General features: G+C 42.2%; 1 protein-coding gene across 1 annotated transcript in view; it reads left to right on the forward strand.

The window, feature by feature from the left end:
- LOC123514151 (rho GTPase-activating protein 190-like) overlaps positions 1 to 17,365 on the forward strand; it is a 523,040-nt gene that overhangs the window by 374,121 nt on the left and 131,554 nt on the right. The window lies entirely within an intron of this gene.

The raw sequence follows: 17,365 nt of genomic DNA on the forward strand, positions 1-17,365 counted from the left end.
TAGGTGTCTTGGTGGATGATCAATTATCATGGAAGCAGCATGTTTCCAACATCATCAGGTCAGCCTCATACAAAATCTATTTACTGCGCCGACTCAGGTCCCTGGGTGCACCGGCAGATGAGCTGAGGGGAGTGTACCTCACCTTTATACTCCCTAAGCTCATGTACGCCGCCCCAGCGTGGTCCTCCTCCTGAACCTCACACAACGACAACAGCTGGAGAGGGTTCAGAGGAGGGCGTTCAGGGTCATCCTTGGGCCTGCCTACAGGTCCTACGAGGACGCCCTGACCTGCCTGAGTCTGCCGAGGCTGGCCACAAGACACCAGGAAGCCTTGGAAAAATTTGGGGAAGGACTGCTGCATCATCCACGTCTCCGCCACCTGCTACCCCCCGACGTGCCTCCCCCTGCTCGCGCCACCCGACACCAGAATCGCGTGGCGCCCTTAAGAGCACCGCACACTGATCGGTACCGACTTAGCGCGGTGCCCACTATTGTGCGAGCCTTAACCCTTAACTTCCGGCGGTCGTATATAAACGTTTGCGTCAGAACGTCCGAAGTGACGGGATTCGTCCCAGTAATCAAGATTTTTCCGGCGTAATTTTAAGTCTCTCGCTCTCTTGAGGCGGATGGTGAGTAGAAGTATCTGGCATCTTTTACCACACAAGTGTTTCCACAAGAGCTCCTAATTTTAGAGGTAACTGAACTGTTTTCCCGTTTATGGGCGACACTTGGCAACTCCGTGACGCGCTGGGTAGAAAGGTCAGTGATAACAGCGAAGGATCGGGTCAGATTGTAAATCACCATGGAGCAAGGCAGAACCCTTTTACTTAGCAGTGGTTCTGAGCTAGAAGAAAGTGACAGTGAATATATAGAAGAAGAAACTGGGGAAAGTGAAGAGACTAGTAGTGAGGACACGGATGTAGAGCATCATTCACCTGCTTTCTCAGGAGAACAGACAGAGAGACAGAGACTCTTACACAGTATAAGTGACAGTGAAGGCAATAATGATGAAGAACAGACTCCAGATAATGTGTCAAGGACACAGAGTGTTTCTAGGAGACGCAGGCATGCGCGTGCTCCTCGCGTTCTGGGGAGACGATCAAGGGGGCGTGGCAGAGGTGGCGCGAGACCCCGACCTGTCTTTCAATGGAGGGAATTCAATGATGATTTTTTCCCAGTTATGCCTGATTTATCTGTGTCTCCTGGCATAACAGCTGAATTCCCTCCTGTGCAACACAATTACCCATCATATTATCATGTCAACTTTTTCATTATCTTCCATTATAATAAATTAGTAGAAGGTAACTCATCTGAGTCACACACGCGGGCCTACACACATCAACACTTGTCAGAGAGAGAGAGAGAGAGAGAGAGAGAGAGAGAGAGAGAGAGAGAGAGTAATGCTTACACACACACACACACACACACACACACACACACACACACACACACACACACACGTGTCTCAGAAATCAGTGATATATGACACACACACACACACACACACACACACACACACACACACACACACACGTGTCTCAGAAATCAGTGATAATATGTCCTTCCTTCCTCCCCCTACTCTCTCTCTCTCTCTCTCTCTCTCTCTCTCTCTCTCTCTCTCTCTCTCTCTCTCTCTCTCACACACACACACAGAGAGAGAGAGAGAGAGAGAGAGAGAGAGAGAGAGAGAGAGAGAGAGAGAGAGAGCGTCGCTCTCGGCTGTTTCCTCTTGACTGGTCACACCGTGCCCGGAGGAGGAAACTTTGATAAGGCAATAACTAAACTCTCAGACGTCATATCGAGCTGGAAAGTACATCATTGTATTCAGAATAACACAGAGAAAATAATTATCAGTATTCAAACTGTGTTCTGACAATTTTTAGGTGTACCATTTTTCCCCGTCATTAGACAGGAAAAAATATTTTAATCCCCGGAAGTTAAGGGTTAAATAAATAAGTAAATTAATAAGTGAATTCTAGGTTAAGTTAGATCCATAGTTAGATTAAGCATTTCAGTTCATTGTTTTAATGTCCCCACCCATGTACATTTTCAGTGTAATTTTTTACATTGCCAAATTAATAAACCGTATATTATTATTATTATTATTATTATTATTATTATTATTATATACAGTGGAGACTCAATACTCAAACTTTTCAATAGTCGAATGCAAAAGTTTGACTTAATACTTGAAAAAATACCTATTAGTCGAACATCCATCCATGTGGCTGTAAACAAAAAAAGCCTTATCCTTTTTGCCGCCCCACACGCCCCTCCGGTCCACCGCAGCCAGTTGATCCTTTGCTGTCGTAAGAATAACATTGTCCTGCGCTTTCATCCATCCCTCTGCCCCACCGGTCCACTGCAGCCAGTTGATCCTTCGCTGTAGTAAGAATAATATTGTCCTGCGCTTTCATCCTTTCCGCCTTCCCACGCGCCCCACCGGTCCACCAAAACCAGTTGATCCTTCGCTGTCATAAGAATAACAGTCCTGCGCTTTCTCTCCTTTTTTTTCTTTTTTTCATTTAGAAGCTTACAGTGGCACCGGCTTGTAAATCTACAGTAGCCACAATACTGAAGAAGACAGAGTTCATTAAAAGAGCTGATAAGCTGATAAGATTATAAGAAAGTGTGAGGCAGGTATAGTTCACAGTGTCATTGCACAGCAAATGGGTGTCCCTAGATCAACAGTACCAATAATTTGGAAGAACAGGGACAAGTAACGCGAGACCGCTGCATCATGCAAGTGTTTTTATTGACAAAAATGTACTGTACAGCACCCTAATGTGTTTAATAAAAAGAAGTTAGATATAAATGAAGTACTGATTTAGTCTAGGTTAGTGTTTTTTAAAGGTTATAGTGATGTTTTGAGGGGTCTAGGCTGGAGGTTGGTCCCTATCCCCCGTAATTCTTAAGTATCCTATGGGAAAAATTGCTTCACGATTCGAATTACCGCTGATTCGACCAATGAAAAACCGTCCTAACCCCGTCGAATTGTGAGGATCCCCTGTACATCACCTGGGAGTTGAGTCATCGCTAGAAAATCCGGGGCTAGAGAAAAAGTCATGGAAGCCCAACCCCTCGAATGACGAACTTCCACTGACAGCCCATGCAGCTCACTAACTCAGCAAACAGGTGCTAAAGCCAACAGAAAGGAGGACTTTAATGGAACATCCTTCAAAGAAGCCAAACACTGGCAGAGCAGAGAGGCCCATTGTGGCAACACTCGAGGATGGTCCACAAGTAGACTCAGAAGCAAAGAAAACCAGTCTGCCTGATGCCACCGCGAGGCAATCAGAGTCACGCGAACACAAGCAGACTCTCTGACTTGACCTACCAAATCAGAGAGAAGGGAGGAAAGGTGTACAGATCCAAGCCCTTCTATGGAAAGACAAATGAGTCCTCTTTCCAAGCTCCTGGGTCGGACAGTGGAGACACGTACAGAAGTAAGCAGTGATTTAAGTCCATTGCAAACAGAACCACTTGTGGCACAGCCCACACCTGGAAGACCTGCCTGCACACCACAAGATGCAGGGTCCACTCTGACCCCACACACTTGCGCCTGAGGACGTCTGTTACTGCATTGCGCCATCCCAGCACAAACCTGGGACGAAGAGAGACCGAGTTGTCCTCACACCACCAGAGAATGTCCCCCACAAGCAAGTTTCGAGAGAGACCCGAACTGGGTGCCCCCCGAGTTCCTCAAATAGGCCACCACTGTCAAATTGTCTGACATGAGAGACACCACTGTACCTGAGACTTCCTGCTGAAAGGACTGCAGAGCCCAGAAAACAGCCATCATCTCCAGGTGGTTGATGTGAAACCTCTCCTCTCCTGTGGAGACCACACCCCGAGACGAGAGAATCCCCCAGATGAACACCCCAACCATGAAGGGATGTGTCGGAAAACAGAGACTGTTCTGGAGGAGCCATCACAAAGGGAGCTCCCTTGAGTAAATGACCTGGATCCATCCACCAGGAGAGGTCTGCCAGACACTGCTGTGAAGGAGGAACCCGGCACCAGGGAGGGTCCGACACTGCCTTCCAGTGTTTCTTTAGGCACCACTGAAGGGACCGAGAGCGTACCCGGCCGCCTGGAACCAGCCTCTCCAGGGAAGCCAGATGACCCAGGAGTGACCTCCATAGAGACACCGTAGGGGCTTTGTCCTCTAGAAAACTGCGCCATCGATAGAAACTGGCTGACCCTTTCTGACAGCGGAAAAACCAGAGCCCTTATTGAATCCAGCATCATGCCCAGGTACTGCTTCCAGGTCTGATTTGGGCAGATTGATCTGAATACCCAAGTGAGCACACAGCTGCAAAACAGCCTGGATGACGCCTATACATCCCTGGAGGGTCGTCCCTGTGACCAACCAATCGTCCAGGTAATGGCGCACGGAGATATTGTGTCGATGAGCCCATGAAGACACTGGAGCCATCACCTTGGTGAAGACCTGCAGGGCAGTGGCGAGGCCAAAACAAAGAACTTTGAACTGAAAAACCTTGCCCGCCAAACGAACCACAGGTACAGTAATACTCCACTTAACGAATGTTCGTCTAACAAATATCCGGTTTAATGTACTATATAAAGTTAGACCAAAAGGTCCACATAATGTACAACCACCTCTGTTTTAGCGAATTTTCTGGATTTGAATTTGCCGTGTGAGGGACCAAACGCGGCAGCTTCGCTGTGATTGGCTGGCTCCCTGCCTCTGTTTCTAGCGCTCCTGGAGCTGGATCCAAGATTCTTTAACAACTTCAGAGCAACCTCCTGCTGAGAAATGGCTTCCATGAATGCTTGGAGGGACGGTGACAAGGTTGCTCTGAGGTTGCTGGGAACACCACTTCTTGAAGTGGTATTACTGTCTTATATATGCCTTTATGTTAACAAAACGACATTTCTATTAGCTTTTTACAAACCTTGCCCCCAAGAAAGGATTGTTTTGTAATACATAAAGTGAAATCTTACATGGAATACCAAAAAATAAAGCAGAGATGAGATCGACCACAGATGAAGCGGAGACTCACGGCGACTCGGCTGCTTCTTCTTCTTCTTGTGACCCTTTTAGCCTGCGTGTTGCTTTCACCACGATATTTATGTTTCCACTCCTCTATTGCCTGCTATAATGGATATCATATTTTAGTATTCATATATGCTCATGCCATGAGAATAACCTCGACTCCGTGGCACTGAGTGATAGTGAATTGATAATGAAATACCGCGGCCTCTTGCAGCTTCCCTCTTTTCTTATGTTCTTATGATTTCTCAAATTATGTGAAGACCATGTTTCTGAAGGGATTGTGTGATGTAAAAATTGCATAAAGTGAACATGATTACAGAATTAAACTGTACAGTACAAACCAAGTTTAGAAGATTGCATTCAGCTGATATTAAGTTGAAGGATATGAATTGTGGGATATCAAACAAACTTACAAAAATGTTGTTTTATTATTGCTTACTTTTACATGTTTATATTAAGCTGTACCATTATATAACTTTGTATTGGATGTGTTGGTATTCACCAACCACGCTCTACCGATTTTACTTAGAACCGGTTCCAATGGTTATGCCTGCCCAAGGAACTGGTTCGTTGAATACTTGAGTTAGTAACGATGAGCTTCAAGCACTACATGAAAGGACAGCATGTTGGCAGTACACATGGGGAACACCTGATTACAGAACTAAACCAGCTGTGTAACTCAATTTTTTTTTACATTCTTATTCTAAATAATCTGTAGTATGAATAAATTGTGTTATTCCAAAATTGCATATTCTAAAGATACAAATCAAGAAATCCCTGTACATGGCAACTTAATCTTTTAGGTCATGCAATTTAACTCCAAAAAAGGACCAGTGGCAGTGATTTTTTTGTCCTTTAAGGATAAAATAGCTAGTATTAACTACACATATCTAAGATTAGTGATTATAATGAAAGAATAAATGAAATTGACTGTACTGACCATCAGGTCTTCTTTCTAACAATGCCATCCATAAGTCTCTATGTGCATTGGCTATGGAGAGACAGCAAGTTGAAGAAGAGATACTTTTGGAAATAGGAAATAACTTGTCTGCCATGTATCCATTTCTTCTGACTGGATATGAATTGCGCTTAGTGCTCTGAGCTCTTTTTATGCAAGTATAGTTGCATGGTACTGGTGCTGCCCCCCACACCTATAAGCCACATTACAGGTTCACAACAGGACAGCACGAGCAAAGCATCACTCGTGATTGGCTTCGATCACAGCTTCGATCAAGTGAGCGTGAACTCGCTCACAATTGGTCCATTTTACTCTACTGGGATCCACACTTACGGTATATATATGCCTGATTTTGTCAAAATAAATCAGTTCTTGAGTTGTCACCAGTCGTTTCTGTTCACCTCTCCACTACTCGGCTTGTGTTAGTAGCGGCAGGCTACATTGACCCCAGAGTGACACTCTTTACCTTGCAATGCTCTCAACCTTTGGCATGCAGTCTGACAGCATCATGTCACCCTTCGAACCTGCAGCAGTGGCAGCACAGGTCAAGCTTCCAACCTTCTCAGTGATCAATGCCCTTACATGGTTCTGGCGGGCAGAGATGCAATTCTGCCTGACCCAGGCCGACCACATCCTCACGACTCTCCCTGATATACTCTTTCCCTGCATCTCGGAGTGACTGATATCCAAGGGCGACACTACCATTGAATACACCGACCTCAAGACTTTCCTCCTGTAACGCTTCACTCTGTCAGCACCATCACAAGTAACACTGCTCTCGCAACTGTCCAAGCAGCCCCTTGGTGACCAGAGATCTTCCAAGGCCCTCCTTTAGATGAAAACATTGGCAAGACTTCCCTCAGCAGCTGACGGGTCAGACTGAAAGCTGGACTTGCTGTGTACCCTCTAGCTCTTCTGCCTCCCAGAATCCATTCGTGGAATCATACCTGATGCAGAAGGAATGGACGAAGACAACCTGCAGCAAATGGCAGATCACTTAAGTGATGCACAGGCTGCAGCGGGCCATCACATCAACGCCGTACCTTATGCCTCATCAACAGCATCTCCACTGAAGGAGGATTACATCGCAGCAATCAACCACGCTCCAGCATGTGCCTGCCAGCTTCTAGTATGACAGCAGCCCAACCCTCAGCCACAACCACAACAGCAGCAGACCAGTGGGAGGTTTGCCAATGGCCTATGCTATTTTCATGCCAGGTTTGTCCCTGATGCCAGGAACTGCAAACCAGGTTGTACCTGGCCAAAAACCGTATAAGGCGGCTGCTGCCTATTGCTGTGGCCCCTGGTGGCACCTGTACCTTTCTCCTGCATGACCCTATAAATGGCATCCGCTTCGTGGTGGACACCAGCACTGGCCAATCCCTCCTGCCAGCCTCTCAATGGAAGAAGCCCCACTTACCACAGCACGACATTAGACTTGGCAGCCAATGACATGCAGATTCCCACATACTGCTGCCACCACCTTGACATTCATATTGGCAACCGCATGTATCAGTGGAACTTCATGGTGGCTGATGTAACCCTATCTCTTTTTGGAGCAGATTTCCTATACAATTACCGGCTTCTCGTCGATGTCTGTAGTGGCATGTTGCTCAATATAGCTTCCCTCGCCGCCACCCCCATCACAGCTGCCCCAGATGACCTCGCCATTCAGGTGATTGATGCCACAGATGACTTCACACACCTCTGCAACTCCTATCCTGACATATTCAACCCCAAGCTTTATCAGCATCCTGAGGTCCCTGTCAAATATGCCATTTATCATCACATCAAAACATCAGGACCTCCAGTGTTCTCTAGGTTTCATCGGTTGTCACCCGACAAACTTGTCGCACAAAAGCAGCCCTTCGCAGAGTTGGAGCACTTAGGAATCTGTCAAAAGGCACCAAGTCTATATGCATTCCCTCTTTACATAGTGCCGAAGAAGGATGGCTCCCTCCTTTCCTGTGGAGACTGTACATGCCTCAACATTCAGACAGAACCGGACCAGTGCCCACTGCCTGACATTGCTGATGTTAGCTCCTTCCTCCACGTCGCCAAGATCTTCAAGCTCGAATTACTGAAAGGGTACTACCAATTACCAGTGCACACAAACGATATCCCAAAAACTGCCGTTACCACTCCCTTTGGTACATTTACCTTCAAACACAGCTGTTTTGGTCTCAGAAACGCCAGAGCCACATTCCAGCGGATGATGGACGGCATTTTTGGTGATTTGCCCTTCTGTGTGAGCTACATAGATGACATCCTCATCTACTCCGCACATCTCTACAGTGTTAGACTGCCTACAGCAGAATGTCCTCATAGCGCGTTACGGCAAGTGTGTTTTCGGCATCAGAGAGGTGGACTTCTTGGGGCACCATCTCACTCCTGCAGGTGTTTCACCTCTCCTAGAGAAGGTTATGGCAATCAAGCAAGAGTTTGTTAGATTGGTGACTTACTACCATCGTTTCCTGCCTGGTGTCACATCCATCATGGCCCCTTTATACAGTGCACTAGCAGGGAAACCCAATGACTTGACATGGGGCAGCCCTCAATCAGAGGCATTTCAGAAGGCCAAGGACACTTTCGCTGATACAAGTTTATAAAATGATCAATGGAATGGACTAAGTGAATAATGAGAAACTGATCCTGAGAGAAGAATATGACATTCGAAGCACAAGATCGCATAGTAAAAAGATGAGAAAGGGAAGATGTCTGAGAGATGTTAAAAGATATAGTTTCCCACAAAGTTGTGTTGAGACGTGGAACAGTTTGAGTTAAGAAGTGGTGTCAGCAATGAGTGTGCATAGTTTTAAAGAAAAATTTGATAAGTGTAGATATGGAGACGGGGCCACACGAGCATAAAGCCCAGGCCCTGTAAAACTACAACTAGGTAAATACACACACGAGTAAAATGGAGAGAGAGAAAAACACACACACACACACACACACACACACACACACACACACTTGAGAGAAGAATATGACATCGATAGATGTGAAAAGGCTAGAACAAGAAAAGAGGATGCATGGAAGAGGTGGAGAAGGAAAAGACGGATTAAGCAGTGGGAAAGTTACAAAAGAGCAAGAAATGAATATGTGTTGATTAGAGAGAAGAAAGAAAGAAACAAGAAAAGGATATAATTGATAAATGTAAAGACCAACCAAGGCTTTTTACAGACATGTGAACAACAACATCAAAAATAGAGAAAGTATTGAAAGTTTAGAAGTAAATGGAGTATGCAGTGAAGATCCCAGGAAATGGCAGAGGCTATGAATGGATGCTTTCGGAAGGTATTCACAAAGGAGACTGCTTTTGACAAACCACTGGTAATGGAACAGAAAGGGATTATGAAGGAGTTTCAAGTAACTGTGGAGGAGATCAAGAACATGATGGGGAGTTTAGAAGTGAGAAAAGCTGTGGGACCTGATGGGGTATCAGGATGGATTTTAAGAGAATGCAGGGAGCAATTGGCAGAAAAAGTTTGTGAAAATTGATGCCTCATTAAGGGAAGGCGTAGTGCCCCAAGACTGGAAAAGAGCTAACATTGTCCCAATCTATAAATCAGGTAACAAGAGAGACCCATTGAACTATAGACCAGTGTCACTTACAAGTGTGGTAGCTAAGATGTGTGAGAGGGTGGTGAAGACTAGATGGACAGACTTCTTGGAGAAAAATGACATACTTTGTGAGTGTCAATTTGGTTTTAGGAAAGGGCGTTCATGCACGACAAACCTGATATGTTACTATTCGAGGGTGATAGATGTAATACAGGAAAGAGATGGTTGGGCTGATGGAATATATCTGGATTTAAAAAAGGCCTTTGATAAGGTACCACACCAGAGACTGATCTGGAAACTTGAAATGGTAGGAGGAGTGCATGGCAGTTTACTAAAATGGATGGAAGACTTTTGGTAGGAAGAGAAATGAGAACAATAATTAAGGACAGACCAAGCACAAGATCGAACTTAAAGAAACACATAAGGAAACTAGAGAAAGTACAGAGGGCTGCAACAAAATGGTGCCTGACTTAAGAGATTTGACTTATGAAGACAGACTGAAAAGAATGCAACTTCCAACTGGAAAACAGAAGAAAGGGAGACCTGATAGCAATATACAGAGTGATGATTGGCATGGAAAAATGGATAGGGAAGATCTGTGTATGTGGAATGGAAGAATGTCAGGGCATGGGAAAAACTAAAATGGCCACTTATAGGAGAGATGTGAAAAATATAGCTTCCCTCATAGAAGGGTGGAAGCATAGTGGAGGCGGGACAACACGAGCATAGCTCTTTTCCGTATGTTACAATTAGGTAAATACAATTAGGTAAATACACACACAGAACACATAGCAAAAGCTGAGAAAGGCAAGATGTCTGAGAGATATTAAAAAATATAGTTTCCCGCAGAGATGTATTGAGACGTGGAACAGTTTAGATGAAGAAGTAGTGTCTGCAAAGAGTGTGCACACTTTTAAAGTAAGATTGGATAAGTGTAGATATGGAGACGGGGCCACACGAGCATAAAGCCCAGGCCCTGTAAAACTACAACTAGGTAAATACAACTAGTTAAATACACACACACACACACACAAGTGAAAGAAGGTATGGGAAAGGCAGAAGTGCTAAAGATCAGAGCAGAAACTAATGAAGGAAAAAAGAGGCACTACATAGTGGTGTACGTACCACCTAAGACAAATGCATGGTCAGTACAGGAATATGAAGAAATGATAAGTGATACAGGAACATGTCTGGAAGAAATGTTGGATGGCTGTGAACGAACTATAATGATGGGAGATTTTAATTGTAAAGAGGTGTGTTGGGAGGACTGGTCAATGGAAGGATCAGAGACAACATGGGAAATACACTATTGACACTGGCAATGGAAAATGTGTTAACTCAGTGGGTCAAAGAAGATACTAGGTTTGGAGGAGAGGAGCATCGTCAAGACTGGACTTGGTCTTTAGTACAGAGCCAATGGTCATTGAGGAGATGAGGGTGGAGTGCCCTTTAGCAAGAGTGATCATGCAGTTTTGGAGTTCAAGGTGATAGATGAAGAGAAATCTAGAAGAAATGAAGAATATAAAGTGGGAAGATGGAATTATGCCAAGACAGATTTTGGAAACCTAAAGAAATTCTTTCAAGAGACAAATTGGATGAAATTCAAGAGTGCTAAGGAGCAAATGAAAAGTGGAAGGAATTTATAAAATATACAAAGAAGGTGAGAAAAATTTGTACCAATAAGACAACATAGAAGTTGGAAAGCAGGACTGGTTTAACGATAGATGTGAAAAGGCTAGAACAAGAAAAGAGGATGCATGGAAGAGGTGGAGAAGGAAAAGACGGATTAAGCAGTGGGAAAGTTACAAAAGAGCAAGAAATGAATATGTGTTGATTAGAAGAGAAGAAAGAAAGAAACAAGAAAAGGATATAATTGATAAATGTAAAGACCAACCAAGGCTTTTTACAGACATGTGAACAACAACATCAAAAATAGAAAGTATTGAAAGTTTAGAAGTAAATGGAGTATGCAGTGAAGATCCCAGGAAATGGCAGAGGCTATGAATGGATGCTTTCGGAAGGTATTCACAAAGGAGACTGCTTTTGACAAACCACTGGTAATGGAACAGAAAGGGATTATGAAGGAGTTTCAAGTAACTGTGGAGGAGATCAAGAATATGATGGGGAGTTTAGAAGTGAGAAAAGCTGTGGGACCTGATGGGGTATCAGGATGGATTTTAAGAGAATGCAGGGAGCAACTGGCAGAAAAAGTTTGTGAAGTAATTGATGCCTCATTAAGGGAAGGTGTAGTGCCCCAAGACTGGAAAAGAGCTAACATTGTCCCAATCTATAAATCAGGTAACAAGAGACCCATTGAACTATAGACCAGTGTCACTTACAAGTGTGGTAGCTAAGATGTGTGAGAGGGTGGTGAAGAATAGATGGACAGACTTCTTGGAGAAAAATGACATACTTTGTGAGTGTCAATTTGGTTTTAGAAAAGGCGTTCATGCGACAAACCTGATATGTTACTATTCGAGGGTGATAGATGTAATACAGGAAAGAGATGGTTGGGCTGATGGAATATATCTGGATTTAAAAAGGCCTTTGATAAGGTACCACACGGAGACTGATCTGGAAACTTGAAATGGTAGGAGGAGTGCATGGCAGTTTACTAAAATGGATGGAAGACTTTTGGTAGGAAGAGAAATGAGAACAATAATTAAGGACAGACCATCAGAATGGGGCTTGGTGGAGAGTGGAGTTCCACAGGGATCAGTGTTGGCACCAGTAATGTTCGCGGTCTACATAAATGACATGGTGGATGGGGTGTCCAGTTATGTGAGCCTATTTGCAGGCGATGCAAAATTGTTAAGAAAAGTGAGATGTGACAAAGATTGCGAACTACTCCAGGAAGACTTGGACAGAATATGGAAATGGAGCTGTACATGGCAAATGGAGTTCAACACGACAAAATGCAAGAAAATAGAGTTTGGCAAGAGTGAAAGAAGAATCAGGAGTATGTACAAGATAGGAAATGAAGACATAAAACCAGTCATGAAGAAAAAGACCTTGGGGTGACAATTACCAATGACCTATCGCCAGAGAGACATATAAACAAAATAATTGGAGAAGTATTGAACTTATTGAGGAACATAAGAGTGGCGTTCGTATATTTAGATGAAGAAATGATGAAGAAAATAATTACTGCAATGATAAGACCGAGGCTTGAATATGCAACAATACAGTGGGCTCGAACTTAAAGAAACACATAAGGAAACTAGAGAAAGTACAGAGGGCTGCAACAAAATGGTGCCTGACTTAAGAGATTTGACTTATGAAGACAGACTGAAAAGAATGCAACTTCCGACCCTGGAAAACAGAAGAGAAAGGGAGACCTGATAGCAATATACAGAGTGATGATTGGCATGGAAAAAATGGATAGGGAAGATCTGTGTATGTGGAATGAAAGAATGTCGAGAGGGCATGGGAAAAAACTAAAATGGCCACTTATAGGAGAGATGTGAAAAATATAGCTTCCCTCATAGAAGGGTGGAAGCATGGAATAGTTTAGGCGTGGAAGTGGTCAGCAAGGAATATTCATGATTTTAAGAAAAAGCTGGACATTAATAGATATGGAGACGGGACAACACGAGCATAGCTCTTTTCCCGTATGTTGCAATTAGGTAAATACAATTAGGTAAATACACACACACACACACACACACACATATTAATAAAAAAGAGATAACAATCATTGTAACATATGTGTCACCAAAAACAAATTCATGGACCAATCAAGAATATAAAGACATGATAGATGACACAATAAGGAGTCTAATGAGAATCATTAAAGAAAGAAGAAAAGTTATATTAGTAGGAGATTTCAACTGTAAAGAAGTGGACTGGGAAAATTATGAAAGTGGTATGGGGGAAGAAGCCTGGGGAGAAAGATTCTTGAACCTAATGATAGACAATATAATGGACCAGAGAGTAAAGGAATGCACAAGATTCAGAGGAAACGACGAGCTGGCAAGATTGGACCTAGTTTTTACAAGGGGTATACAAATGAATGACGATATAAGATATAAGTGCCCATTGGGAAAGAGTGACCATGCAATATTAGAAATAGATATAGAAGAGGGAAAGGAAGATAGAGACGATTCATACAAAGGAGACCGATTAAATTACAGAAAGGCTGATATTAAGAATCTCAAGAACTATTTTAAAAATGTAGACTGGGAGGAGATGGAAAACTCAAAGACAATGCAAGAGAAGTATAACTTATTTTTGGAAATATACAAAACAGGAGTCAGGGAATATGTCCCAAAATATAGACCTAAAGAAGAAGGAAAGAAAGATTGGTTTAATGCAAGGTGTGAAGGCAAAGGAGAAAAGAGATGGAGCATGGAAAGGTGGAGGAAAATAGGAATCCAGCAAATAAGGAAAACTTCAAAGCAGCAGAAATGAATATGTTAAGGTGAGGAAGGAAGAGGAAAAGAACTTGAAAAAGATATTGTCGAAAAATGTAAGAAGCAACCAAAATTGTTCTATAGATTCATAAATGGAAAAATTAGGCAAAAAGAAACAATAGAAAGGTTAAAAGGAGAGAACGGATGGTGGAAGACCCAAAAGTATGGCAGAACTATTAAATAAAAATTCAGGAGGTCTTTACTAAGGAATCCAAATTTGTGAGGCCACAGGGTAATAGAAAGACAATCTATATGAAAGAGATATTAAAGTAACCAAGCTGGAAATAAAAGAGTTAATGAAGGAACTGGATGAAGAGAAGGCAATGGGACCGGATTAAGTCTCAGGCAGAATACTGAAAGAATGTAGGGAAGAACTAGCAAGTCTTATATACAACATCATAAAATGCTCAATAGAAAATGGAACAGTTCCAGTAGAATGGAAAAGAGCTGAGGTGGTTCCCATATATAAGAGCGGAAGGAAGAACCTTTAAATTACAGACCGGTATCACTAACTAGTGTAATATGCAAGATGTGTGAAAGAATAATAAAGAAACAGTGGATCGAGTTCCTTGAAGACAACAAATTAATATCAAATAGCCAATTTGGTTTTAGAAAAGGACGGTCTTGTGTAACTAATTTATTGAGTTTCTATTCTAGAATAGTTGATAGAGTACAAGAGAGAGAGGGATGGGTTGACTGCATTTATTTGGATTTAAAAAGGCATTTGACAAAGTGCCACACGCAAGATTACTGTGGAAGTTAGAGGAGAAGGGTGGCTTAAAAAGGAAGCACATTGAGATGGATAGGAAATTATTTGAGGGGGAGAGAAATAAGGACTGTAGTTAAAGATATGAAATCTAAGTGGAGAGCAGTAGAAAGCAGAGTGCCACAGGGGGTCAGTATTGGCACCAATACCTTTCCTCATTTATATTAACGACATGCCAGAAGGAGTGAACAACTACATAAATTTGTTTGCGGATGATACGAAACTGTGCAGAGTTATAAAGCAAAAGGAGGATTGTGAAATACTGCAAGAAGACCTAAATAAGATCTGGGAATGGAGTAAGAAGTGGGAAATGGAATTCAATGTGAACAAAAGCCATGTCATGGAAATGGGAAAGAGTGAAAGATGACCTGTGGGAATCTATAAGATGGGAGATGGAGTAGAACTGGAGAAAGTCAAAAGGAAAAGGACTTAGGAGTGACGATGGAAGAAAACAATCAACCAGTAAGCCATATTGATAGAATTTTAGAGAAACATATAATTTGCTAAGGAATATTGGAGTAGCATTTCACTACATGGACAAAGAAATGATGAAGAAATTGATAAGTACTATAATAAGACCCAGATTGGAATATGCAGGAGTAGTGTGGACCCCTCATAAAAAGAAACACATAAGGAAATTGGAGAGGCTACAAAAAATAGCTACATGAATGGTTCCAGAATTTGAAGGGATGACATATGAGGAGAGACTAAAGGCTATGGATCTACCAACCCTGGAACAAAGAAGGGAGAGAGGAGACCTGATATAAGTTTATAAATTGATCAACGGAATGGACCAAGTGGATAATGAGTAGACAGCGGAGTGCCACAGGGGTCAGTATTGGCGCCAATACTTTTTCTCATATATATAAACGACATGCCAGAGGGAGTGAACAGCTACATAAATCTGTTTGTGGACGATGCAAAACTGTGCAGAGTCATTAATCAAAAAGATGATTGTGAAATACTACAAGAAGACTTAAACAAGATCTGGAAATGGAGTAAAAAATGGGAGATGGAATTCAGTGTGGACAAAAGTCATGTCATGGAAATGGGAAAAAGTGAAACACGACCAGTGGGAATCTATAAGATGGGAGACGGAGTAGAACTAGAAAAAGTTAAAAAGGAGAAGGACTTGGGAGTGACAATGGAAGAAAACAGTCAACCGGTAAGCCATATTGATAGAATTTTCAGAGGGACATATAATTTGCTAAGAAATATTGGATTAGCATTTCACTATATGGACAAAGAAATGATGAAGAAATTGATGAGTACTAAAATAAGACCTAGATTGGAATATCCAGGAGTTGTGTGGACCCCCCCCCCCCTAAAAAGAAACACATAAGGAAATTGGAGAGACTACAAAAAATGGCTACAAGAATGGTTCCAGAATTTAAAGGGATGACATATGAGAAGAGACTAAAAGCTATGGATCTACCAACTCTGGAATAGAGAAGAGAGAGAGGGGATCTGATACAAGTTTATAAATTGATTAACAGAATGGATCAAATGGATAATGAGAAACTAATCCTGAGAGAAGAATATGACATTAGAAGCACAAGATTGCATAGTAAGAAACTAAGGAAGGGAAGATGTCTGAGAGATGTTAAAAAATATAGTTTCCCCGCAAAGATGTGTTGAGACTTGGAACAGTTTGAGTGAGGAAGTGGTGTCAGCAAAGAGTGTACATAGTTTTAAAGAAAAATTGGATAAGTGTAGATATGGAGAAGAGGCCACACGAGCATAAAGCCCAGGCCCTGTAAAACTACAACTAGGTAAATACACACACACACAAATAAATAAATAAGTAAATAAAATAAAAAAAAATTTTTTGCCTGGCAGTTTAACTGTGTTTTAGGAGAGCGATGCAGGATTTATTTATTTAATTATGGGGGGATTAAAAATTTTGGGGTTATTATCTCCAAAACCTTCAGACCCTAGATTACCAGACATTGTAGTTTATTTTTTGATAATCAAATATCCTTCCCACCAGGAAGCCATTTTTAAATGTCTGGTGTGGTTGTGTCATAGCATGACTCACGCCCTAAAAAATTATGTATCACTTAGTGCTTATATCTACACAGAAAATTTTATATGAATATTTTTCTTTCTTAATAAATTTCAACCTTTTGCATCCTTCCAAGAGAGTGGGGAGGTGTTGGTGAGTCAGTGTGTCTCACTCAGTACATGGGCAGGCATCAAGAGGAGAGGTGCATTACTTAGCTCTCTACTTTTCAGAAATAATGTCCTTACAGGCATAAATTGATGAGAATTAGAATTAGAAACTTCAAGAAGAAAAGACAGCAAGAAACAAACAAACAAATGTATCATTGCCAGATAGCTGTGGCTGACAGCTGGACTTTGAACTCCCCCATCCCTCAGTCAAGGTTGTTATCTCCCCTACACCATCCCCTTGCCTCACCCCATGCCTCACTGCTAGGCTTCTCCACCCTCTCTCTATATCATAAGACTGCTATGATCATTTCAAACACTATTTTTTCTCACTTCCTTTATCATCACAACTATGCATCATATAACTTTCACAATAACACTATTACAAAAGATTTTTTTAAGACTGGTATAAAAGATGAACAAGACAGTAATAATTACTTCAAATTATCATTATCTCACCTTAACACACTAATAAC

Source organism: Portunus trituberculatus, chromosome 37 (assembly GCF_017591435.1).
Source record: "Portunus trituberculatus isolate SZX2019 chromosome 37, ASM1759143v1, whole genome shotgun sequence".
In the NCBI taxonomy this organism is placed as follows: domain Eukaryota; kingdom Metazoa; phylum Arthropoda; class Malacostraca; order Decapoda; family Portunidae; genus Portunus; species Portunus trituberculatus.